At 45.5% G+C, this 25564-nt stretch overlaps 1 long non-coding RNA gene across 2 annotated transcripts in view; it reads right to left on the minus strand.

Annotated features, from left to right (window-relative positions):
* The window catches only part of LOC142584410 (uncharacterized), a 207149-nt gene that overhangs the window by 73402 nt on the left and 108183 nt on the right, over positions 1-25564 (minus strand). The window contains exon 3 of one of the 2 annotated variants that reach the window (XR_012828784.1): positions 6911-7010. The exons of the other annotated variant lie outside the window; for it this stretch is intronic. This is a non-coding gene — a long non-coding RNA (uncharacterized LOC142584410). Of the gene's footprint in view, positions 1-6910; positions 7011-25564 lie in introns of those variants that run through there. 2 annotated transcript variants of the gene reach the window in all.

Genomic DNA, 25564 nt, shown 5'->3' on the forward strand with positions numbered 1-25564 from the left:
GTAATATTGTAAGGAAGCGCACCTTGCAAACACTTTGTGGGGAGCTGCGCATGAGCCATGGAGCAAATATGACTATAGGAAGTAACATATCTATTGCTTGTCGCAAGTAGCCGACATAGCTTATATACTGCTGAGCAGCGACTTGACATTGAAACGGTATACGTCAAGTAGAGCAACAAGAAGTGCTGGATGATTGTGCCGGGTGAATGAAGCCCATCACCGTCAACTGTTCTGAAACAGCAGAGATGCCCATATCCCGAGCCATAGCTGGACACGATGAACGTTAAATTTGATTTGAAAGGCTAATCGAAAGCGCAAAAAATCTCTATTGGCCGGAACACTGGCATCTGCATCGAGGTTCCCGCAGCTGTTTTTTCTGCAGCGACCTGCAGAACTACGAGATGTGTGTTTTCACTGGCAATTTACAGTACCTTTATTTATTTATGGTATTGTGCTTGCTTACACATAACTTTTTCAAATTTCTTGCGTTCTGTTACCATGTTGTGTTGGTGCTCCTTGACTTTATTCAGTGTTTTTCAATGCCTTTCGTGATTTTACTTCGTTTGCCATGAGACGAGGAGTAGTCAGTACCACCTAAAGACGCCAGCATCTCCTATATTATTACATTATTAGAAAAACTACAGCCACAGGTACAAGGAATATGATGCGCCTTATTGCATAACCCAAATACGAACGGCCAAGTGAACTGCGAACGGAAAAGTAAGCATACTTCGGCAGCAGTCTTAAATAAATGCCTTCATAATTATACCTCTTGAAAAGTGTCATTTCTTTTCTGGTGTTACGATAAAGGATGACCTAAATATGTCATTATTACAGGTATAGAGTGGGCTTCGGTTAATAATTATGCACTCATAAGACAGAGTGCATGTACTGCAATGGGCAGTGTAGCAAAAATACTTCATAGTAATCTTATCAACTTACCATAAATACAAAATTGGCGTAGCTGTCAGGATGACCCGTATGCAACACAAAGATGTCATAAAACACGTTTCATTGAATTATAATTTCTGAATGATACATCGTAAGCAAGCGTCCTCACGGGAATATTGTTTTCTTTTTCAGCATAATCACTGTGACAGTGAGAAAACACCGGGATTCAATTCGCACTCTTGGACTTCTCTGCAGCAAAATGCCTTTCAGCCAAGTTCTTTCAACGAAAGTTTCGTTTTCAACCAAGTTTTACGAAGGAGCAAACGAACAAACAAAACAACACTAGGCCTACGATTCCCCGCATAAAACTTTTCCAACGATCCCCTTTGTTCTCCCCAGACCACGCGCCCGGCGTGGCTGCCATCCGAATGAACAAAGGGCGTTTACTGCGCACACAGTTCGATATTTGACAAGTTGGCAACCACCTTCCTGTACGCTTCGCCCTGCCTCTCTGCCACACGTTGACTTCTTTGCAGCCCTTTCTCTTCTCCAAACCAAACGTGGTTTCGGTTCCAAGGTGGCCTACCGACTGTTCGTATCCTCAGTTGAGTCTCCAACCACCCTGCTTGTCTCCAGGGGCAGCGAAGGAAAGGTGCTTCCTATCAATAAATACGTGCAGTGTTGTGAAAACTGCACATCGCGTGGGCTATATTTTGTCTGCGTGTAGATGTGCACTGGGTCCCATTGGAGCATAGAGCCATGACTTCGCCGTTCGCTTTTATTGAGAGAGTGTACGATATGGCTACTTCAGGTACTAATCAGTTGTGTTGTGGTATATTTAGAACAAATTGTTTCATTTAGATATTACTAAAGTGTGTTACGGCACTTTAATCGCACTACTTCAATGATGGAAACACTGAAAAGCTATAAGTGAGTTTGGATAGCTGGTTGGAGTACGCAGTCATGAAGTCAAAAACAACGCGGGGAGACAAAGCACTCTTACTTTGGTTCGCTGTGAACTTTGTTTCCAAGGCATTTGCAGCTTCTACTACAACTTTTTAAGCTTGCGTCTCTTTTGCATCAGAGCGTATCCTTTGTCTTAGCGTTCTCATTGTAGTTAGGAGCCATTGTAATTTCTCAAGTAATGTTCTATAGCACAAATTCTCCAAATAAATAACCATTCCCTAATGTATGTCTCTTCCTAAATGTGAATATTACTTTCAGATCAGAACTCTCGCCATTAAATAGACATTGGAGATCCTCAAGCGTTTATTCTGCTGCAGTGTGTCGACTGGTAGCATTGACAGGATCGACTGAGATAACCACTGACCACGTTGTAGTGTTCCGTATTACGTATGTGTCACAACCGTTACTTTTCAAGAAGGCGAATGCAAGGGGCCACAAGGACGCATTTCAAAGTTGCATTTCTTGTCTTTCATGGGAAATGAATCAAGGGGGAGGGCAGAGAGATTATGGTGTAAATCTGGGTACAAAGCGTCCCATAACACCACGCCGACACCGTAGGTATTACGTGGTCACTCTATGCAAACAGCCCTGTCCCCCCTTTCTTTATGTTTTCTAAGAAAGCAAGCTACAGTGACAACCTCTTCAACTTACATACATACAGAAGCAAAACGTTTCCAATTGCTTGCCACTGCACTGAACCGTTTCGAAACACGGAATCACCGATTTCCGTCGAGCGCCAGCGATCGCCCGAACAAGCCGGCCAGCTTCCACAAAACTGCACGGTATCTCGCGATGCCGATCATATGAACGAAGCAGCGTCAAAATCTCGCCTGGTGTGCGTGCCCAGCAGAGACGCTCGAAGGCGCGAGTGTTGTTTGCATCTGGCGACGTCGACGACGACAAATCAGAGCCGACTTTCGCGGGATCGAAACCAGCGCAAACAGAGAGAAAGGCACACACGCGTCCCGTCGACGAGCGAGGAGGGCCGAGCTCCTAATTAAACGCCTGTTTTCCCCTGCCGTGACGAGAGCTCGCCTTGGGCCCATCGTGCGACGTCGCTCCGGGTCGTTCTCTCGGCGTGCTACGAGTTCGCACGCAGAAGCGCGTGCGAGCGAGTTTGCGAGTTTGAAGCGTTCGTGTATCGAACGCACCGGCCGACGGTTGTAGGCCCCGAGCGACAGTAAATAAGGCATAGCGTTTCTTAGAAAAATTACCGGAGGAAACTCTGGCGCTAGTGTCCACGGGAGATGCAAGCAGGTCGGTTCAGCCAGCGTAGGAATGATGAGCACTACATGAATTTGCCTAAACTTCACCTGTCTCTCTTCGAGCGGCATCGTGTCTTTGCAAATTGATCATCTTCAACTACACGTTGCGTTATAAATGCCACGAGTCGCAATAATTGCACGTGCGTGCAAATACCAAGTTGTGTCTAAAACATGGGTTCTATGTCGTATTTCCGGCTCCGCAATCGCCTCCGCCCCGTGGAGTTGATAAAAGCATGACCTTCGAAATTTCCTGCTGTTACTCCAACGGAGCTGTCGTTTGGGCGTAGACTTGAACACCACCTATTGCATTTCACTGTTTGTAAAACTGAGTGTTTGGAAATTTAGAAATATAAAGAGGAATACAGAACGTGACAAGAATTTCTGAAGCCACAAGCACGCAGGTTAGACAAATCCATATGCCTACCATTGTAGCTAAACGGTAGCTAAACGATCCCAACGCCCGAGGTCGTTCTAGTCATTTTTGTAGAAATGGCGAACAGCGCCGCATGCCCCTCTTGCGGGTCTAATAAAACTACAGAGCCCATTCTGTGCCACTATCTATCCTTCGAGTCTCAGGGATATGCTCTTCGTACTAGACTCAGCCGCTGAGAGGACAGACCATCCTAGAATGCAAAAGCCCAGGCACCTCGGCCGATGAACTCTAGTAAGCACAAGGCCACCAAAGCGCTAGTACGATTCTTGAAGGCAACTGGACAAGACGAGTGCGTGCGACTAAATACTTGAGTCAACATTCGTCTGTGGGTTTGCGCACACTTCTTACAGCTTAACTTTCTTCCCCCTTTCCTTTTCCTCACGTATAGGGCAGCCTACCGGGCGCGACCGTCGTTAAACTAGAGTTACCTTATATACGAGCATATACAGGAACTCTAGGTTAGCCTCCAGCCTCCACACATTTTCTTCTCTCTCTCCCCTCCCTCCCTCTCTCTCTCTTCTATGAATTAAGGGATTTTAACCAGCAAGGGCCATGAGGAGGGTAACTGCGTAACCTCCGAGATTACACCGGCACCCGTGCAATCTCGCAGGCCAAGGTAAGTGCATACGGTTTCCTACAAAAATTGCTAGAAGAGAATCTCGCACCCGAACCAACGAAAGCTGCAAGTATACGGCGGTTCATGCCGGTATCGGAATGATAGGTATTAAACTAATTCAACTAATCTTCACCGTTCTCGCTTCAAATGACTCTGTGAATTTAAAAAAAAATGTTTCTGTTGGACAAATTATTGCATTCTAAATGCGAAATGTACAATGATTATGTTTGTGCGCAGTATCTTAGTGTCATCCGCGTTCTTAAAAAGAATATTATTGCTTGGAAATTTAGGCCAATAGATATAGATAAAGCGTAATAAATAAAGCCGCGCGGGCGGCTGAAGCCTAAGGTAAGAAGATGGGAGAAATCCATGTAATATCCCTTATTTCCACGGTAACTGACTGATCACAAGCGCCAGAGTTTCTTGTGGCCATTTTTTTTTATTTGTTTCAAAGTACCGTACAGGCCCCAAGGGTAGCATTGGGTAAAGGGTGAGTCGTTGAACAAATGACAACAGAAAACCTATACATGAGAGCTAAAATGTGATAGCTAAAAATGTTTACAATGATAACATGATTGCAAAACAGTGTTACAACTAAAAAAACGCTAAAGCAATACAAAGAGTTGTCAGGAAAGGAACGAAAAGTACAGTTCACGGTAACATAAAAAGCGGCGTATCATTCGCACAAAATAACGCACCTAGCGCGAGCACGTAAATCAAAGTTAGAAACAACAAATTGAAAAAAAAGGAAAGAGAGAGACAAGGCACATATATGACACATATTATACGACATGACATCTGTACGGATTAATATATTTGTTACGATGAAAACTGCGGGTTCAGAAGTTGTCTGAATTTATCATTGCTCATTTGCGCGACAGTTCTGTTAGGAAGCGAATTCCATTTAGTTGGAAACTCAAGGGGAATTTAAGACGGCAATAGGGCAAGCAACGGTTACTGTTCTAAATACCATGTACAAACTATCACAACTGCAAACCCTTTATTGCTGAGGGTGCCACGATAACATTTTCGGAGGAACTCTCGAGGTCGTGAGGTGGAGCCGAGTTGTACTTTGGTGGCTCTAAGGTCCACAGATTTGTGCAATAGTCCTGAATAATTAGCGGCAATACACATTTGTTTCGTAAAACGGTGCCTTCTCGGGCTTCAAGTTATACTTTTACGTGAAGAATGGTAAGAAAGTGATTGAGACCGAAGTTTTGCAATCCAGTCTATATAAAGCACGCGTGTTCCTTTCTAAAATTTGAAAGGCAGGCAAGTGACGTAAAAATAGGAATAAGGTTATGATTTAAAAAAAAAATCGGGGCCGTTTGTTTATAAAACGGTGTCCATAATTTTTTATGTGTCTCCTGTCGCTTCTTTTTCGTCTGTCTTCCATATTTCTGATGCATCTGAAATAGTGCCTCAATGAAGAGCGGCTTCGAGGGCGAACTGAAGAACATTGCTGAAACTATCAATATTCTTTCGAGAGACACTAAAGAGAAAAAAATAGGTGGAGCCGCGTTAGTAAATTATTGTACAGTACTTAAAAAGCCGACTTTATCGTGAGAAGGTGCTTAGGGATCCAGCAAGGACGCAAGATCGAAGAACGAGTGGCAGCGCCACTTTGAATTTCGCGCACTAGCTCTACGTGACGTCATGAATTTTGACCACGTCCGCTCATGTTTTGTTAATTCCTTTTTATCGGTAATCGGTAAAGATTATTCTTATTCCCCATTATAGGCCTTCCAGCCATCCCTCAATAAATACATCTTGTCGTCGTCGTCGTCGTCGTCGTCGTCATCATCATCATCATCATCATCATCACCATCATCATCAGTAATGATACCAATAAATAAAAGACCCTAATAAAATTGCCAAGAATAAAGAAGAGTTCAGATATTGAATTTCGCATACAGAGGTGCATTTAGTGCCACTCATGAGGACGCGTCGGCTTCCTTTCTTTTTTTTTTTTTTTCACTCTTTCGTTGCCACAAATAATGGCACACGAGAGCCATCATCTCAATATTATAGGTAAACGGCATCTTTACGGCGTATTCGGTTACGGTTGTTTGAGAGCGCTCCGGGCGTGCTACGAAGCGGATCAAACGCAGCCTTAAAGCCAGTATAGAAGAATAACCCGGTATGGAAGTGATGATCGCGCTTCCTTATCCTCAATGAAGCCCGCTTATGCTGGCAGTAACGCTTGGTCAGCTGCTCTTTTACATGGTTTCTGTGGCACTGCTACCGTGCTCTGAAACGACCATCCGAATGTACCATTAGTAATGTACGCGTGCTTTTTTTTTTTCATTTGACAATGACGTGGCGTGGCAGGCGAGGACTGAAGTAGTGAGGGGATGACAGCTTCAGTTCCCAATATCCACGAGACGGACGCCACGGGGTGGAGACTCCGCGAAACACATCGTCGAGTATCGACGCGCGCGAATTTCGAGACCAAAGCGTCCGCGCCCCCATAGTGTAGGCGACTAGAAAATTAAATTGTGGAGTTTTTAACGTCCCGAAGCTGCATAGCGAGTCATGAGGTACGTCATACTGGCGGGCCCCTTGTTAGCTTTGAGCCCCTGGTGTTCTTTAACATAAACTAACGCATGGAACACGAACGTTTTCATGCGAATTAACATGCGAAGCTCGAATTAAGAAACTGCAACACAATGAACGAATTCAAAAGTAGTCTGTAATGCATTTTTGTTTCTTGTTCTTGAAGCGGCGACTCACCCAGCATTAAGCGAAGAACTCCGACATGTCTAAACGTTGTCTCAGCGGGACACGATGCAAAACAAGCGGCGGTGGATTCCTTCACGGGCGGAAGTAGCGACAGCCACTAAAAAATAAACATAAATTTATATCAAACAGCTTCGCTTGTAGGGAAGCAGTAGCATCATCTGCTGAATTTCTTGTGTTTTCAAGCCTGCAGTAACCAATGCGTGCCTAAAAGTGCGCCGGTTCGAGTCGGTGACGATCGAATTAACCGAAGCTGCACGCTTTCGAGATCGAACTAAATGAACTTTCCTTCCATGACAATGTACGGCATCAGGCAGGCGATTTTTCAGTGCGTTCGAATTAAGCGAAAAGTACAATTAACTAAGGTCAAATAACGGTAGTCGACGGTATGCGAATTTTCTCGGTGTTCTGAAAAAACAAGATCATTCACAGAGTTTATACTTAAAGGATATTATGGCAATTTAGTAGTGATACGCAGTGAGATTGTGAAGTGTTGGGGTTAATTCGGCGTTAAATTTAAATGGCCAAACTTGAATGAATTTACACAAGGGGCTCGTTTTCTGGGTGTTTAGAGGCGTGATTTGAAACATTTACAAAGTTTCTCCGCTGCGTCTTGGGGAACCAAAAATGGTATCCATGTTGTATTTGGAGGGAATAGGGGCCATGTTGTGGCTGACATGCACTGAAAGTGTAGAGTGTGTTGGTTATTGTGTGCTTTCAAGATTAACACTGACTGCTGGTTTTCTCCATACTTTGATGCATTATACACCATGGGCCCGTAGTTGGTTTCCCGGTCTCCATGACGTAATCAAGGTACGTCTTTTATGTTTTGCTGAAACAAAAAGCACGTCGTAGGTATTGTACGATAGATGTTTAACGTGTATAAGACAATTGCAGGTTTTATCGAAAATTAATTAGACACGCATTCCAAGCTTTGCAAGCGTACTGTAAGTGCATGCGAACCGCGTAGGAAGCTCGCCCAACATCCTGAAAGACCTCAACGTGCTACAAAGTTCACATTTCGAGTAAATAGGGGAAACGTCATGGGCGGTATGCGGGCAAGGAGTAAAGAGGATTAGATAGTCAAGGCCTTCTTCAAAAAAAAAAAAAAGAAAGAAAGAGATGATCTGCAACTGCTCGCGCACGCCATACGGCCGTTATGGACACTATGCCTCCCAGTGTCCTAGAACTATTCGTGACACACAGTTAACAGCAGGCGAAAACGCGGGCAATGTTAGTGGCGGTGTGTGAAAATGGTTTCTGTTTTTTATAGTAGTGACTGTTGGAAGTAGTTAAAAAATGCTCGCTTTCAGCTAATTTCCGTGCGTTCCAAGAGGCACGTCGCAGGTTTATCCGGTGTCCTCGGTCGCCTAACCGAGATACTCGAGTTTTATTTGGTCAAAATAAGGTGCAGGTTATGATGAGTAACGTATACAGAAAAGTCCGAAGTGCGTGGGTCAACTACGTATTTTGCTTTGCATTGCGTATTCGAGAGCTTCGGAGCGTTACAAGTGCCCTCAACAAACAGCGCCGAATTTAGCTCGCTGTCCTGTGGGAGCTATATATGTGATAAATCAAATTTAATGAAAATGGGGGATCCATTATGGCCGACGTGCACACCAATTTAAAATGGTGTGCATGGATCACACCGTGTGTAAAAAAAAAAGAAAAAAAGAACTTCGTCAAGTACTTGAAAGCCTTATACGTCCATTATATGCTATCTTTCCCATGCAATGCGCTGATAGAGCCCTGCATGACAGAGAGCTCACATCTGGTAAAAAATGAAGGGCGACGGGAGGCAGTTGACCCCCCATCTCTGAGCGATGGACAGGGGGCAGGCTATGGGCGGGATGTAGGCAAAGTTCTAAGTGTGGAGTTGTATTACGGTGCGAAATTGAGCAGAACAAAGCTCACTTGCATCTAAAAATTTTTTTTAATATTCCATGTCTTGGCTGGACTAAGAAAGCCACCGCGGTCAAGTTCGGAGAAAATGGGGGGTACATTATGGCTGATATGCATGCCAAGTTAACCTCCTGAGTTAACCTCTCATCCTGAGTTAACCTCTCATCCATATCATTACTAATATGGATGAGATAGTTCAAGTGGCTGAGGAGTTCTATAGAGATTTATACAGTACCAGTGGCATCCACGACGATAATGGAAGAGAAAATAGTCTAGAGGAATTCGAAATCCCGAAGGTAACGCCGGAAGAAGTAAAGAAAGCCTTAGGAGATATGCAAAGGGGGAAGGCAGCTGGGGAGGATCAGGTAACAGCAGATTTGTTGAAGGATGGTGGACAGATTGTTCTAGAGAAACTGGCCACCCTGTATACGCAATGCCTCATGACCTCGAGCGTACCGGAATCTTGGAAGAACGCTAACATAATCCTAATCCATAAGAAAGGGGACGCCAAAGACTTGATAAATTATAGACCGATCAGCTTACTGTCCGTTGCCTACAAAGTATTTACTAAGGTAATTGCAAATAGAATCAGGCACACCTTAGACTTCTGTCAACCAAAGGACCAGGCAGGATTCCGTAAAGGCTACTCAACAATATACCATATTCACACTATCAATCAAGTGATAGAGAAATGTGCAGAATATAGCGTTCATTGATTACGAGAAAGCGTTTGATTCAGTCGAAACCTCAGCAGTCATGGAGGCATTACGGAATCAGGGTGTAGATGAGCCATATGTAAAAATACTGGAAGATATCTATAGCGGCTCCACAGCCACCGTAGTCCTCCATAAAGCAAGCAACAAAATCCCAATAAAGAAAGGCGTCAGGCAAGGAGATACGATATCTCCAATGCTATTCACAGCGTGTTTACAGGAGGTATTCAGAGACCTGGATTGGGAAGAATTGGGGATAAAAGTTAATGGAGAATACCTTAGTAACTTGCGATTCGCTGATGATATTGCCTTGCTTAGTAACTCAGGGGACCAATTGCAATGCATGCTCACTGACCTGGAGAGGCAAAGCAGAAGAGTGGGTCTAAAAATTAATCTGCAGAAAACTAAAGTAATGCTTAACAGTCTCGGGAGAGAACAGCAATTTACAATAGGCAGCGAGGCACTGGAAGTCGTAAGGGAATACATCTACTTAGGGCAGGTAGTGACGGCGGATCCGGATCATGAGACGGAAATAATCAGAAGAATAAGAATGGGCTGGGGTGCGTTTGGCAGGCATTCCCAAATCATGAACAGCAGGTTGCCATTATCCCTCAAGAGAAAAGTATATAATAGCTGTGTCTTACCAGTACTCACCTACGGGGCAGAAACCTGGAGGCTTACTAAAAGGGTTCTACTCAAATTGAGGACGACACAACGAGCTATGGAAAGAAGAATGATAGGTGTAACGTTAAGGGATAAAAAAAGAGCAGATTGGGTGAGGGAACAAACGCGAGTTAATGACATCTTAGTTGAAATCAAGAAAAAGAAATGGGCATGGGCAGGACATGTAATGAGGAGGGAAGATAACCGATGGTCATTAAGGGTTACGGACTGGATCCCAAGGGAAGGGAAGCGTAGCAGGGGGCGGCAGAAAGTTAGGTGGGCGGATGAGATTAAGAAGTTTGCAGGGACGGCATGGACACAATTAGTACATGACCGGGGTTGTTGGAGAAGTATGGGAGAGGCCTTTGCCCTACAGTGGGCGTAACCAGGCTGATGATGATGATGATGATAACCTCCTGAGAGGTCGTCCTTTGACTGCTCGAAAGCATTATAGGCGGGCAACATTGCAAGTGGCTGATTCATATGCGTATAACGTTTTAAATGTGGTTTAATTAGTGGCAATCTAATTTGCGTGTGTATTTGCCCGAAAGACAGAGATTCACTGGAAATTGCGCTGTGATTCTTCGAGGTCGCGCGTCTGCTGTTATATGTGGGGAAACTGCGAGTAGGTGCACCCTTCGATCATGGTGTGATCGTGTGCGTTAAGAACTTTCATCAAAACGCTTACAACTCGACAAGTGTCATTACATTATTTTTTTTTCCTCTTGCTTGTTGCTATGAGAACGAAACAGTGCGTGTAAGCCAAATTGTTCTATGACTAAGGCTCTGTTGGCGAGCGATAGAGTTAAAGGACGGTATCATGTCATAATTATAACATTTTTATAACGTCAATAAAAAATTGGCACTATTTATCCATGCAGCACAATTGCCCATTACATGCAAATGGTCAATTAATTCTCATTTATGTACTACTCGAAAATGGGTTACGAACGCAGACAGAATTTCACGTCTTTCTTTGCTTTTTTCGCTTGGTGATAATTATGGAATGGTTAAGTACTGTGTCACAATAACTGCACCACTATTCGCGGCTGTAGTCATTGCTCAACTGCGCAATATATATATATATATATATATATATATATATATATATATATATATATATATATATATATATATATATATATATATAGTCATATCATAAGAAGCCAACAAACACTGACACCAAGGACAACATAGGTGAAATTACTTGGGCTTAATAAATGAAATAAAGAAACGATAAATTAATGGAAATTAAAATGGATGAAAAAACAACTTGCCGCAGGTGCGTACCGAATCCACAACCTTCGCATTTCGCGTGCGATAGTTACCACGGCGCTGTCTCCCCATCCACTTTCTTGGGTATTTATGTGTACTAGTAGAAGCCTGGGAGTGCCATTTCGCTGGCTTTATTTTAGGCACTCAGAAAAGGCTATACAAACATGGCCATTTATATATATATATATATATATATATATATATATATATATATATATATATATATATATATATATATATATATATATATATATATATATATATATATATATATATATATATATATATATATATATATATATATATATATATATATATATATAAATAAAATGGCCATGTTTGTATAGCCTTTTCTGAGTGCCTAAAATAAAGCAAGCGAAACGACTCAAATTCGCCTGCTGTTGTTTGCACGCTACAGCGGCTTTCCTTAAAGAAAAAAGAAGAAAAGAAAGAACAAGAAAAAAAGGAAAGCTGGGGACATGAGCTGCGCAAACGACTCGCAAGTGATCGTATGGGCTCTACAAACCTTCCATTGAGAGTGTGGCCGTAAAGGTAATAATTTAATTTCTTGTGATTTCATCTGTGCTAATTAGTACGCCAGTATGCTTCTCCAGGAAGCTGGCAATAACACAACGTTCGTACAATCCGCACAGAGAACTTCGCCTAATTTTTGGTAATATAAGGCGCAAGAGCTATCCCAGCATTATCAGTGATATACCACCACTGCTGAGATATGAACATAAGAAAACGACAACGACAAGAACAGATAAATAGAATTAGAAAATATCGATACCATGCTCAGCTCATGTATTGTGGCACCACTAACTCTATGCACCACATCACCACAGACCTCCTGCGCCCTCTCTGTATAACATTGTGGCATTTGACTACGTTTCCAGCCTCCAAGACTGCCGACTTGGCCCTCCCACATTATGGACCATACCCGCGTGATTCTACAGTACCTCTAATACGAACTAAAGCACTAATACGAACAATCGAGTGTCGCCGCCTAGGCAAGATACTGCAAAACTCCCGTCGTATTTATTTGTTGCCTCCGAGACATGCGACATTTTTAGAGGCAGCGATTTCGTTTTTTTTTTTCTTTTATTTCTCTGCAAGCGCAACAGCTTATGAACGAGGAAATGCAGGCCTACATAATACACCATAGGTGGGTTACCACGGCTTCCCACTTAGTGGCATCTAAAACTAAGCACCTGATTTCCAGAAATATTAAGCACTGCATCTGTCGCAAATGGGGCCACCGTTGCGGTGCCACCAGTAGCATTGGTTCGTGCTGCCACCTGCTTTTTAATCTGAGTACAACAGCGCCTCACTCGTGGCCTCCGAATCTCGAAGGCCGCGCCTCGCTTAACGCGCGCCGTTTGAACACTCGAGGAGCTGCAAGCTTCAGAATTACTACAAGCCGCCGATATATTCGTAGCTGCAACATAACAACAACAACAAAGAAAGTTTCGTTTAAAAAAATAATCTTCGGAGAATTTTTCTGTTGTTATGTCCATACAGTTTACCTTATTAACACTAATACTATGCAAATTCTTGCTTTCCTTGATACACGCTGTAAAACACGGGCGTTTTTTGCATTCCGCCCCGATCTAAGTGCGGTCGCGGCGGCCGCGGCGGCCGGAATCAAATCGACGTAGCAGTGCAATGCCATAGCCACTGGGCCACCACGATGGCTTCCCAGGACTGGGCAAGTAAATGCAGTGAGCATGCGCTCGCGATCCTGTGTGTTTGTTGTTGCAGGATTCACGTTAGGAAAAAATTGGAAGTTTCACTCGAAGACGAAGAGCATTGAATGCGTTAGCAAGCTTTGGCGTTAAGCTCGAATCCTTCTCTCACGCTATTGCACGATACCTCACCCCCCTCGCCCCACATCCACTTGAGGGTTATAAATGCTTATGGAAAGCGCCTTGACTACATGCTTTCTGAGCCCTCTTTATTTCACTTGCACGCACATGATCCAACAAACAAAGACGTTATTGGAGTTCGCGCCCATATCATGCCACCTCGCTGCTCAAAAGGAGCCACTGACTACAATAGCTAAGGAAAATTATCGAAACAACACATTGCCGTGCTTAATAAAAACTATTACTCGATAGTTTATTCACTGCTAATTTTGATATTGCATCTTCCGAATGATGGATGATGACGCAAACGCAAACTTTCCGTTTTGGGCGGAGGTGCAATCATGTGCTTAACCGATACCCGAAGCAAGTTGTTAAAAGCAGCTGCGCACAGACGAAGCGAAGCCATCGATACAGCCCTGCTGTATCGACGGGCACACTGTTATACTACTCTGCATGTCTGCTGGAATGTACGTCCCAGGGCTTTTCAATTTCTTGCAATCGCGCTTTTCATTGTAATAGTAATTATATCGTGCGAACGCTCGAGGTGAGTTCGTGCCAGTGCCAACACCGTAGTGCGGTATTACTGTCACGGTATCGACGCGCATGCGACATTCAGAAACGCGCAGAGCGTTTGGTTTTAAAAAGCGACGAAGTAGACGCACCGTCAAGCTACGCTCAATCGGCTCTGTCAGAGCTACGTCAGCATTCTGTCTTCTGCTGATGGCATGAGCGTCGCGCGCGCACGCACGCACGCACGCACGCACGCACGCACGCACGCACGCACGCACGCACGCACGCACGCACGCACGCACGCACACACGCACGCACACGCACGCACGCACACACACACACACACACACACACACACACACACACACACACACACACACACACACACACACACACACACACACACACACACACACACACACACACACACACACACACACTAGAGAGAGAGAGAGAGGTATTTATTATTATAGAAAAGCTGAGACGTCGGCCAGAATCAATGTTCTGACCTGCTACTCGGCGTGGAGGAAGGGGAGAGGGTTATGACAAGAAGAATAGAGATGACGTTGATTATGAGGATGAAGATGGGGGGGAAAATATTGCACGCTCCAAGACTCTTCAAAATTTCTTGTCCAGTCCGGCCTCATACAAAAATTTGTTGAGAACCGTCAGACAATCTGGCTGATGACGAGAATCAGCCTGATACACTAGCGCTCCTGTTGAACAGCTTGGGGCATACCACACTATGATGTGTACGCTGGTTTGAACCACGGTGCGATATATATGTATTCTTCCACCATTAGAACAATTAAATTACGGGTTTTTACGTTCCAAAACGACAATCTGGTTATGAGGCACGCCCAATCTTCCCTCATGGTTTGAACGAACTGTAAATGTAAATGCAAATTGAATTTGTCTTCGGCCCTCGCAAACACCGACGATTTTGCCCCGGCCTCATCTGGTGTACAAATGAGGTGCGATGCCAGCAACGCCGCTGGCGGCTCTCATCACTCCAGCATTCAAAAACGCCTTCAGCGTGAGATTAAACATTGACAATTCCTTCTATAGATCACTATCAGGCCCATCATCATCACGTGCAACGTTTCTCGTTCTGGCAAACATGTCAATTCGTCAATGTCAATTCTTCGGAGTCAGCGTCGCCGTGACGTTCCGTACAAAGTCGAAGTGCGTAACAGGTGGGGATGAAGCGCGCCGTCTTCCATCGCACACAAGGCAGCAGGGGATGCTCTACTTCAGCGGCGGCTGCGTACGGCGCGGCTAAACACGGCCACGCGGGTCCTATCTTGAAAGCAATCTGTGGTGGGTACAGAGATAAGGCGTGCTGTGCTCTGGCCGCTTAGTCTGCGTTGAAGCGAGAGACAGCACAAAGGTCAATTCACTCGCTACTGCTGCCACTCTTCCTTATGCCGGTGTTTTGAGAGCGAGTGTACGCGGTCATCAAGTGAGATTATTTCATGTTTGTCTGGGCACGCGTGACACCATGCTTGTTAATTTAGTTAGTAGGTGAAGGTTCACAAGTTTATATTGCCTATAAACCTACAATCCTTACTTCGTAACAACTGTGCAACAACTTGCTATCGCAATCAATGCTTCGCTTTTCGGGCGTAATAACTGTAATAGTTTGCCATCGCGGTCGATGCTTCGCCTTTCTGGCGAAACTGTGCGACTGTTGGCTAGTGCTTAAATGGCGAGGTTCAACACTAACGGCGACTGCGCGGAGGTTCGCACAATGTTTGCGGCCGCGTAGCTGAGCCATTCTATAGCTTAGCTGCCATGGACAAATCGAGAAAAGAAAGCGTCTCGACTGAGGTAAATTAAGGTGATCTCCCAAATTAGGAAGTGTTTCGTCGTGTGTTGGCTATTCTGACATGAAAAGTGTTCTAATAAGTTCCATTGTCGAAGCTGCCCCGTTCTGTCACAATGTAAAGTACCCTCTTGCGCTGATTTCACGGTGAGCTATAGCGAGGAAACTTTATTGTGGTATCGCCACTTCTCTCTTGTTTTAGCGTTCTGGTTTACGAAGCCTCCTTCCGCGGTAGCAAGGAGGGTTTGGCTGCTGCAGAAGCCTAGATGCACAGTTCTGCCTATATATAATATTAACCTTCACTGTCCCTTAATTAAACCAACAGCAAGAATATTCCCAAGCATATATATATATGACAAAGAGAAAGGCGGTGCGATATTCCTTCACTAGGTGTTCTGTGTACTTGTTAAGCGCCTACCTTCAATCAACTGATAATTTCGATACCTGTGGGCACAGGAGCTCACTTATACAGGATGTTTCAGCGAACACTTTCAAAACTCTTTATAAGTTGCCTGTGGCAGATATCATAATTCTAGTTGAGGAGCTGGTCTGCTCGAAGCGGCGGACAATACTTGCACAATAAATTGAGATGCAAAATAGACTAATTAATAAAAGTTCACTAATTAATTTTATTACTAATTACATTACGGCCCATATTGCAATTTACAAATTATATCCATAGAGTTCACTAGGCATTGGCGGTCCAGTTAATTTGTTAACAAAACGTCGTTTCATACACTGAAGCACACAGGTAACTGGAACGTCAATGCATCTCTCCGCAAAGTTCGGTAATTCATATCTCGAAACTGGTGTCGTCCTGAGAATTCGTTCCAAGTGGATCCGCCTTGCGGAGTCCACTGCCAGAATGTGTATATTTCAATATGGGTCATAAGATTATTAGCTAAAAGTTAATTAATGAATTGTTGTTAATTAATCGATTTTGCATTTCAATTTTTTGTGCAAGTAGTGTCCGCCAGCTTGAGCAGACCGGCACATAAACTAGAATTGAGCTATCTGCCACAGGCAACCTTAAAAAAAAATTTGAAAGTGTTCGCTGAAACACCCAGTATACGCTACACTCAAACCCACTCACACACACACACCGCCATTGGCACTATCATTATGCATTCTCCACGGCTCATCGGTACTCCCTTCCGCTCAGTCAGGTTCACAATCAGGGGCAATCGCGTTCACAGTCCCGTCCGATCCCACTTACTCGATCTCACTCACGTTTGTAGTCATATGCGCTCCCATTCACCGGCTAGCACTCACGTTCACAAACCCGTCAACTCATGCTCACCGGTGCTCACGTTCATGGCCACGCGCGCACTCAAGGGTGACAGGAACATGCGTTTGTAATCATGTCCAACGCACACACACTCGGCACTCAGTTACGCTTACATTCCCATCAACTCGCAGTTCGCACACATTGACACTCACTCACGCTCGTATCGACTTCCACTCGCACACACCGATAGTCACTTATTTTAATAATCACACATACCACTCTCACCAGCATTCACTCGTGTTCGTGGACATATCAACTCGCACTAATTTGGGCTTACGCCCACACTCGCGTTCATGCGTCCACTGACACACGCCGACAGTCAGTTCACCCATACTTTCTCTATGGTTCACCTCCATACTCGCGTCTACCCTCGCCCCTCGTCATTCACTCACTCACTCGCTATTGTGTATCATTGAGTGTACTGATGAGTATGCCGACCCAAATCAGTTAATGACGGAAACGTGCTCTCTGATTTACGAAGTGAATTAAACCACGTTTAGTGCATATCTGCGTTCACACATACGTAACGAAACGCACTCGCGCATGGGCACACACGAACGCGAGCTCTATGCGCGCAGGTGACATATTCATTTATTTGTTGTACAAGATACCCAAGGCCGTGTTGCTATCACACAACAACGCGCAAAGAACGCATAAAACACCGTTACACCTAACAAGTTCAGAATCGAATCCTTCACAAACTGCTGAATTTGCTCGTACTAAGTTACAATTACGTTGCACGTATTATATTAGTGCTGCAGATATGGCCGGTCAGCGGCAAGACCCATGTGCTGGACAGCACCTTCTGTGCCAAGCCTTCGGGCCACCCAGTTTGAGAACACCCTGTTGCAGTGCAGCACGACGCACTCAGTGCTGCAGTACTCGCCATCCCATTCGCGCGACACGACGGATGGGTTAGGGCAACCTTCGCGGACACACTGCTGGTGACAGGCTTGCCCTCCGTGCAACTCACTTCCCGGGTACATCATCGCAGTGTCGTCGGGGCTCGGAGTACGGAGAGACGCTTCCTGCGACACCATAGGCTCATCTGCACCGGACAGCGCCGCTGCGAGTGCCAATTCCATCGTCCCGTGGTTGATCGGCGAATCATAGAGTTCCGTGTTTTGATCAGGAGGCTGCTGGGGCATCATTGCAGAGGCGTTGGCGGTCACGAGGTGCTCAGGTTGCTGCGATTTCAGTAGTTCCTCGTGCGTGTCTTGCTCCTTTAGTCGGCCTTCGCCGTTCATTTGTCCGCTAGGTGGGGAAGACGGTAACGCTGGCATCAAATCAACCGCCAAAGGTTCAACGTCCTCAGAGGCATGGAACGCTTTCTCATTAGCGTCCGGAGGATTACACCCTACGATCGACTGCTGAGTTGGCTGCCGGAATGCATCAGCAGCTGAACTCTGCTGCTCTGCGGAGGGTTGCGTTTCCCAATTCATCTGGTTCTTCGACTCATCATGGAATCCCAGCTGGTTCAATGTGGATTCATACGTCTTATCTTGGCGTAGTATGTCACTTAACGAGTCCTTCTGGTCGGCGACACTTTTGTCTCTTAAACCTAGACTGTACAAAAAGGCAGGCTGCTGATCGCCGCGGAGCGTTTCACAGAAGGCGTCTTGCGGCTCAAGCTTCGTGAACTCATGGTCGCCGGAGCCTAAATTGTGCAGACTGTGTTGCTGATGGTTTAAGTCCAAGGACTTGAACATTCCTTGGGGCACAAGCTGGTTCATAATATCACCGTCGCTGTGGCCGAAGCCGGATACGGAGTCACGCTGTTCTCTGTGGTACATCAAATCTTCGTCACTGGAGCTTGGACTGGAGGATGCGGGCGACTGCTGAACGGAGCTGAGCGTGCTGCTGCGAGCGTCTTGCCCACCCAGGTGGCTCATCCCAGACTGGTCGCCGAAACCTCCGCGACACGCCGATGCTGCCTGCTGCTGATTCTGCGACTCCTCGATGGCGCCTTGGCATCCGCGCTGGATAGCCTCACTACCAAGATCCGCGCTAAATGTGGAGACTGCTGGCTCGTCGGAGCGCGGGGAATCTTCGAACGCGCTTCGCTGTTTCGCCGGGTCCATCAAGGCCCCCTCACCGAAGCCAAGGCTGAAAACGAACGCTGGCACAATGATCGGCACGTCCACCGCACGAGAGGAAGAAGAGCTCTCTGCAGGAGTGACTGAAGGACGCTCGGCTGACGAACGCTGCTCGTCCATTGCTTGCTGACACGGCTTTTGAGGCGCCAGAATGTTCTTCGATCCGCCGAGCGTTGTGCTTCTGTGGCCGGCGGTTCCACTGCAGCATATACAGGCACCTAGCGATGCCAAGCACATAGAACTGGCCGTTCGGCAAGCACGAGCAACGAAGCGCGGCAAGACGCCAACTGCGTCTCTCGAGCTCCGTTTCACACTTTGACTACATCGCTGTGGGATATGCGCAAGAAGTTCCGTCTTGAAAGTGTATCATTCCGCGCGTTCATGGCCAAGAGATTTAGACAAGTTGCAGTAGATTAGACAAGTTCCAGTAGATCAGACATCCCTCTTCGCGTGAGTGGCAAAAGCGTAGACTCGGCTGGATTCGATGCCTGGTCTGTAGATTTCGTTCTCTTTCTCTTCTCAATTCGCCTCACGTGAAATTTGCATGCTGTCTTTCGAGAGCCATAATTTGCGAGATTACACGACACCCTGCAGAACAGTTGCAGCATTCGGCCTCGTGCTTAACTGCGCGTTAACAGCGTATGCTCGCGTGAGCATGCAAGCGCGTGAGGCTGCCGCGATGGGGGAAAAATGAAAGCTCTAAACGGAAGGAAACGAAAAGTATTCGAACTTATAAAGCAGCCTATTATGAGCCGTATGCCACAGTTTATTCGTTGGTGAGTGTTTCTACTCTTTTTTTTTTCTTTTTTTATCGCAGAGCCTATAGAAATGACTGTTTGACATATTTGCGGACAAAAAACAACCAGTTCCTTTTCTGTTCGAAACTGCGGTTCGAAGCTTTCTTTCTCTCAATTTTGATGATTGAGCGAAACCTTGTCTTGACGCGCATGTGTGGACACCTTCGTAGCGACGGCCCTGTTTCGCGCTTGTGCTCTTTATGTCATGTATACCCTTCATATTTAGCCAGTGTCGCTTTAAGTAATTTTGCGACCCGGGGCTAAATTTGCCTCGAGTTCCCCAGTGGTGATGATTACGATTTGCAAGCGACGACAATGATGATAACAACGATCCCGGTGATCAGTTAAGATGCCAAATGTTTGGACTTTTACATGTTTCGCCCACCGTTTTCAAGGTTATTCTCTGATAAAGGGTTACATGCCCATGGACACACATACGAGGGCAACTTGCATCTTGATATAACGTTTGCAACATATTGCGCTTTGAGAAAACGTGTTTCTTTGCTTCTGTTTCGTTGTTGTCTAATGTTTAGTGCCTAACGGGCACGTCGCTGTCACTTAAGCGTGAGGTAAGTCATATATATCCACCAATTTCTCCCTCGCCATCCCTGAAGGAAAAACGAAAAACCACCGCGCTGTAAAGAAACAAGTCTTTTAGTTATACATGGACACTTTCACACTCTACGAAACTACCAGAAAGCGCATGTACTACTCTACCTTTAACCCTACAAAGGGACTACAGAGGGTTATAGCGAGCGCAATTCTGGCCGCCATTTGCGACCTGATATAGAGGACAACGCGAATGCTCCCCAACTTTTCACATTGATCTCCAATAAATAAATATGACATTAAGCAGTAGCCTCGGGACGCTCGATATTATGACAAAAAAGAAAGATAAAGTTATGGCAATATGGTGAAGCATAAACAAATGTTACGTCTAAAAAAAAATGCTTCTTGCGGCTTTCGCGGCAAGCGAACTGCGATATACAGGCAGTTTCTTTTTTTAATGTGAAACAGATTTTTTTATAAAAAAGATGTAATGCGCACAGAGAACGCGGCGCTTTTGAAGACGAGTTACTAGGCGAGGTGAACATACATTCGGGCTAATAACGTGAACTGCAGTACACTAATTCATAAAGAATAATATGTTTATTCGTGCCCTGGACAAATTTGGAGGCAGCGATATTTTCATGCACACCCATCTTTTAAAAAAAATTTTTTTGAAAATCGCACCTAATTCGAGATATTCTTTATCAAATTCCAAAGCTGTGTCGAGGCGATGTCGAGACTGAGCGGGTCCCGCTGTGCGTAAGGCGGCAGCGCCCCGTAAAGAAGTGTGGAGGGGAAGTTTAAATGACAGTTTGTCGCGACACACAGCCGCGCACATGCTTCCCAGGCAAACCGTGCCGTAACAGTAGCACCCGCCGTGGTTGCTCAGTGGCTATGGTGTTGGGCTGCTGAGCACGAGGTCGCGGGATCGAATCCCGGCAATGGCGGCCGCATTTCGATGGGGGCGAAATGCGAAAACACTCGTGTGCTTAGATTTAGGTGCACGTTAAAGAACCCCAGGTGGTCGAAATTTCCGGAGTCCTCCACTACGGCGTGCCTCATAATCAGAAAGCGGTTTTGGCACGTAAAACCCCAAATATTATTATTATTATTAACAGTAGCTGGCGCCACTGGCCGACACGTTTAGTTTCCAACTCCCTCGAGCTCGTCGTCATGGGCCCTTTCGATCTGCTGATATTGTCACGTGGTAGTGACGGTCGAGGACACAGCAAGAAAAACTGCGAATGACGAAACTAACTTTACTGGGCTAACCTGTGTCCAGAAAAAACAAGCTGCACTCAATGCTCAACGAAAACGGCGAACACAGTCGGCGATCGTCGGAAATCTGATCAGCGGGTCAAGCGCGTCGGCTTATATAGAGCAGTCGTCGAAGGTTCCAGACTAATCGCTGGGACCCGCGTGTCTTCCACAAAGCTCTATACACCATTCGCATCACGCGATGAAATCAGATAACACAAGGTTCGGCGACAACAGACAACGGATAGAAGCATCGATAACATTCCAGATAATTCGGATACATGCAGGCGCGTCCCGCGCTGTGCGATAACATTTGTTAGGCGGCGAAACATGGTCGCCCGATAAAAATAAGCAACTGCACGTGTCAATATCACATCGGGGCGCGCGCCTTTAGCTGTGCTCCCGCGGCGCTCGGTTTCGATATCGCCTGGATTTACCGGTTAAATTTGGTGGTAAATATCTCGAATTAGGTGCGATTTTCGAGAGTTCTTTTTTTTATGTGAGAGGACATTAAAATGTGACTGCCTTCAAGTTCTCTATTTAAGCAAATGCCCCTAAGGCACTAATTAAATAGCTAATTATTATTTTTGTTAATCGGTCTTCTGAAGCTGTAGTTATCAGCGGCAAACTATGTCCACTCCGCGTATAAACTCATCTGCAAGAACACCACCTTCACGGCTCTTATAGCCTTTTTCAAACAAATCTATATATTGTTTCATCAAAAGAATTATTCATCAAGTTCCACTCGATGAACATAATGGCTAGGGATGTCAGCTTTCTCTCGCCGAGTAAGGAGGGCAGGCAATTCTCAATGAAGTAAAGCTTTGAAAATGACCGTTTGGTCTCACAGTTTGAAATTGAAATACTCAAATAATTGCAAAGGGAAATAGAGACGTTAAAGAAAATACCTAGAATTATTGCTTGCCTTAGACGTAGACTAAAACATTTAACTGCCTCTACACAACAATATGCACTGCACGAACCAACCAAGTTAAGAAAATTGGCTGCAGCATGGAACATATGTTGCAAGAGGATTCTCCTTACATCCACCCGTTCGTAGCAATTCCTACACAGGAGACCCATACGGCTTCCTTGAAAGAAAAGCCTCTCAGTTGAAGAAAAATTCGTCCTGGTCCTGGACTCGAACCCGGGACCACCGCCTTTCCGGGGCAGCCGCTCTACCATCGAGCTAACCAGGCGGCTAGCAGACGGTTACGTCAAAGTCTTGCCTTTGCTTCGAGTTGTTGACAAATTCGACTGCACCCGGCCGCCTGCTAGCTGCCTGGTTAGCTCAGATGGTAGAGCGGCTGCCCCGTAAAAGCGGTGGTCCCGGTTCGAGTCCCGGACCAGGACGAATTTTCCTTCAACTGCGAGACTTTTCTTTCGAGGAACCCGTATGGGTTTCCTTTGCAGCAATTGCTACGAACGGGCAGATGTCTGATTTTCCCTTCATTCATTACTTCTCTCCACCTTGCTGGTTTCCGCAGAACTATTAGCTCAAGGCTCTTGTATTCCTCTGTCATGTTGCTGGCACTGTCGTAGGACTGGCCGCCGGCAGTTCTCGAATAAAATTTCGTTCTCCTGAACAACAGAACACATGGTTGCGTCGAGATATTCACAGATGTGCGATTCATTGGTACAAGCCCAATAAATTTTCTCGTCAAAGTCACCATCAAGCTGTATCGGAGGACAGTGGAAAGCTGGTGAACACGGGAGACGTCTGGCGTGGAGTCGACATCGAGGTAGTAACGTTTGTCTTCATGCACCTACTCAACAATTCGTCTCCGTAGAGCACCCACCATCATGTCAACAAAGTCGTTGCAGGTCGACTTGGAACAACAGAATGGATAACATTTGCCTTTGTTGCCATGGCAAACAATGTCTTTACTTAGGGATGAGCCAAACTCTGTGATAACCTATATAAAAGCCCCAAAAATGGTTATTTCTAGGGTAACCGAATGCCTCCTTGCGACCCTTATTAAGCGCTAGACCTAGCCAGTCCAGCAGTCTGACAGGAACCACGACACGCTTCAGCACGTCCTTCCAGTACATTGTTTGGACGGCAAACTGTTTAGCAAAATCTTTGTCTTATGTCTTCACAGCGGTTGATCAGGTCATCTATGCATCCGACAACTAACTTTCGGTGGTCAGACGACGTGCTCTTGACTTTTTCTCTCCTCTTCTTCAATAGCAGAAACTATTTGGGCTACTAGTAGAATCCTTTTAAGAATTCTTGGGGTAGAATGCTCGCTGGACGGCATGTTAGAACTTTTACTGCATAACCATAATTTCCAACGGTGCCCTGGTGAGGGGCCTTATAAAATTCGTGAGGGACCCGTTAAGAAAACATTTTCGTGGAGCCTATGGCTGCAGATTCCTTAGCTTGCAAGTTAATCTAGCCCTGTAATTTAGGTGCCCATTTCAGCGAAAAAACAGCGTAACTTCGTATAGGGGCGTGCGGTTATTATGTAGCGCACTGCTATACGTGCCACAATGGTCCGGGCACAAAAGACGTCAAGGACACGCCCAGCACGGTGACGGTGCCCGAGCAGTGGAATCGGCGAAATCAGGCTTGCACCTGATTGAGCGATTCGGCTAAAAATATAGTTTGTGCACACCAGGCACCGCGTCTGTCTGGTTTTTCTTCACCCACAAATTTGTGACTCCAGACTTCGCATCATCGCTCTCAGCTCCGACTGCCTCAGCCGCTTCGCTAAGCCTACCGTTCCAAGGACCTCGAGCCCCGCTGTTTTCGCAGTCCGCCTTCTATCCAGTCAGTCAGGGCCTCGGATTCTCCCGATCAAGATGACCTCTTACCACCCGATATCCAATGGGTCGACCGAACGTTCTCACCGCCAACTGAAGCACCACTCTACGAGTCCCTGGCGAATTGCTCGACGACTCGCCCATCGCACCTGCCAACGTTTCCGACTACGCCTACCGACTACGCAGCGCTATACGTACGAAGACGACGAGGACACGCCCAGCAGGCTGACGATGCGCGAGCAGCGGAATCGGCGGAATCAGGCTTCCGCCTGATTGAGCGGGCTCGGCAAAAAATATACTTTGTGGACACCAGGCGCCAGCGTCTATCTGGTTTTTTTCTTCAGCCACAATTCTAAACTTTAATATAAACAATCGAATATTGTTTTTTCGACTCTGTCTTCGAATCTAATAGTCACTATCTGTAAATGCAAACATTTTTCTAATATTTCTTTATTATTTTAGAATCCTGAACTGCGCTCAATCAAACAAAATAAAAGTACGATAAATTTCATCCTCGTAGCCAAGTATAGTAGGCGCAGAGCATGAGCGCTTACGTAGTGGAGCAGGCTATCTCGTCCAGGGAGCCAGACTCGACCGGCTAAACCGATCATTCGTACTCTCCGAAGAGTGCTAGGTATGCTACCAAACTGCTTATTTCTTCATAATGCCCCATCTGCATATTTAATAAGCAAGGCCTAATAGCGTGCAATGTAATAACAGAAGCTTGCTGAAGTTGTTAATACTAGGATGTGAACATTGTTTTATAGTAACGGTGAAAACTGCTGTTCATTATTCGAAAGTTATTCGAATAATACTCAATATTAAATTTGCTTCGCTGCTGATACTATTCGATTTGTGGTCAATTTGGTTTGTGGAATGACTACAGCGGTTGTTCTTCATAACTTCCTTCGTGATTGCTTTTATTTTGCGCGACTTTATGCCACCAGTATATCTTACATCGCAGGCCACGAGAAATGTTTTACGAGAACTGATGTTTCAGAGTACACATTTTCTAAGTAGAAATATTTGTCGAATAGTTTTCGGACACTTTTCGTGATCAACTTTAGACGGACAAACATGAAATTGAAGCGAAAATGCGGTATTTTCATCCCGTTCACAGTGGGCATAAAATACTAGAGCACGCT

Source organism: Dermacentor variabilis, chromosome 6 (assembly GCF_050947875.1).
Source record: "Dermacentor variabilis isolate Ectoservices chromosome 6, ASM5094787v1, whole genome shotgun sequence".
NCBI lineage: Eukaryota > Metazoa > Arthropoda > Arachnida > Ixodida > Ixodidae > Dermacentor > Dermacentor variabilis.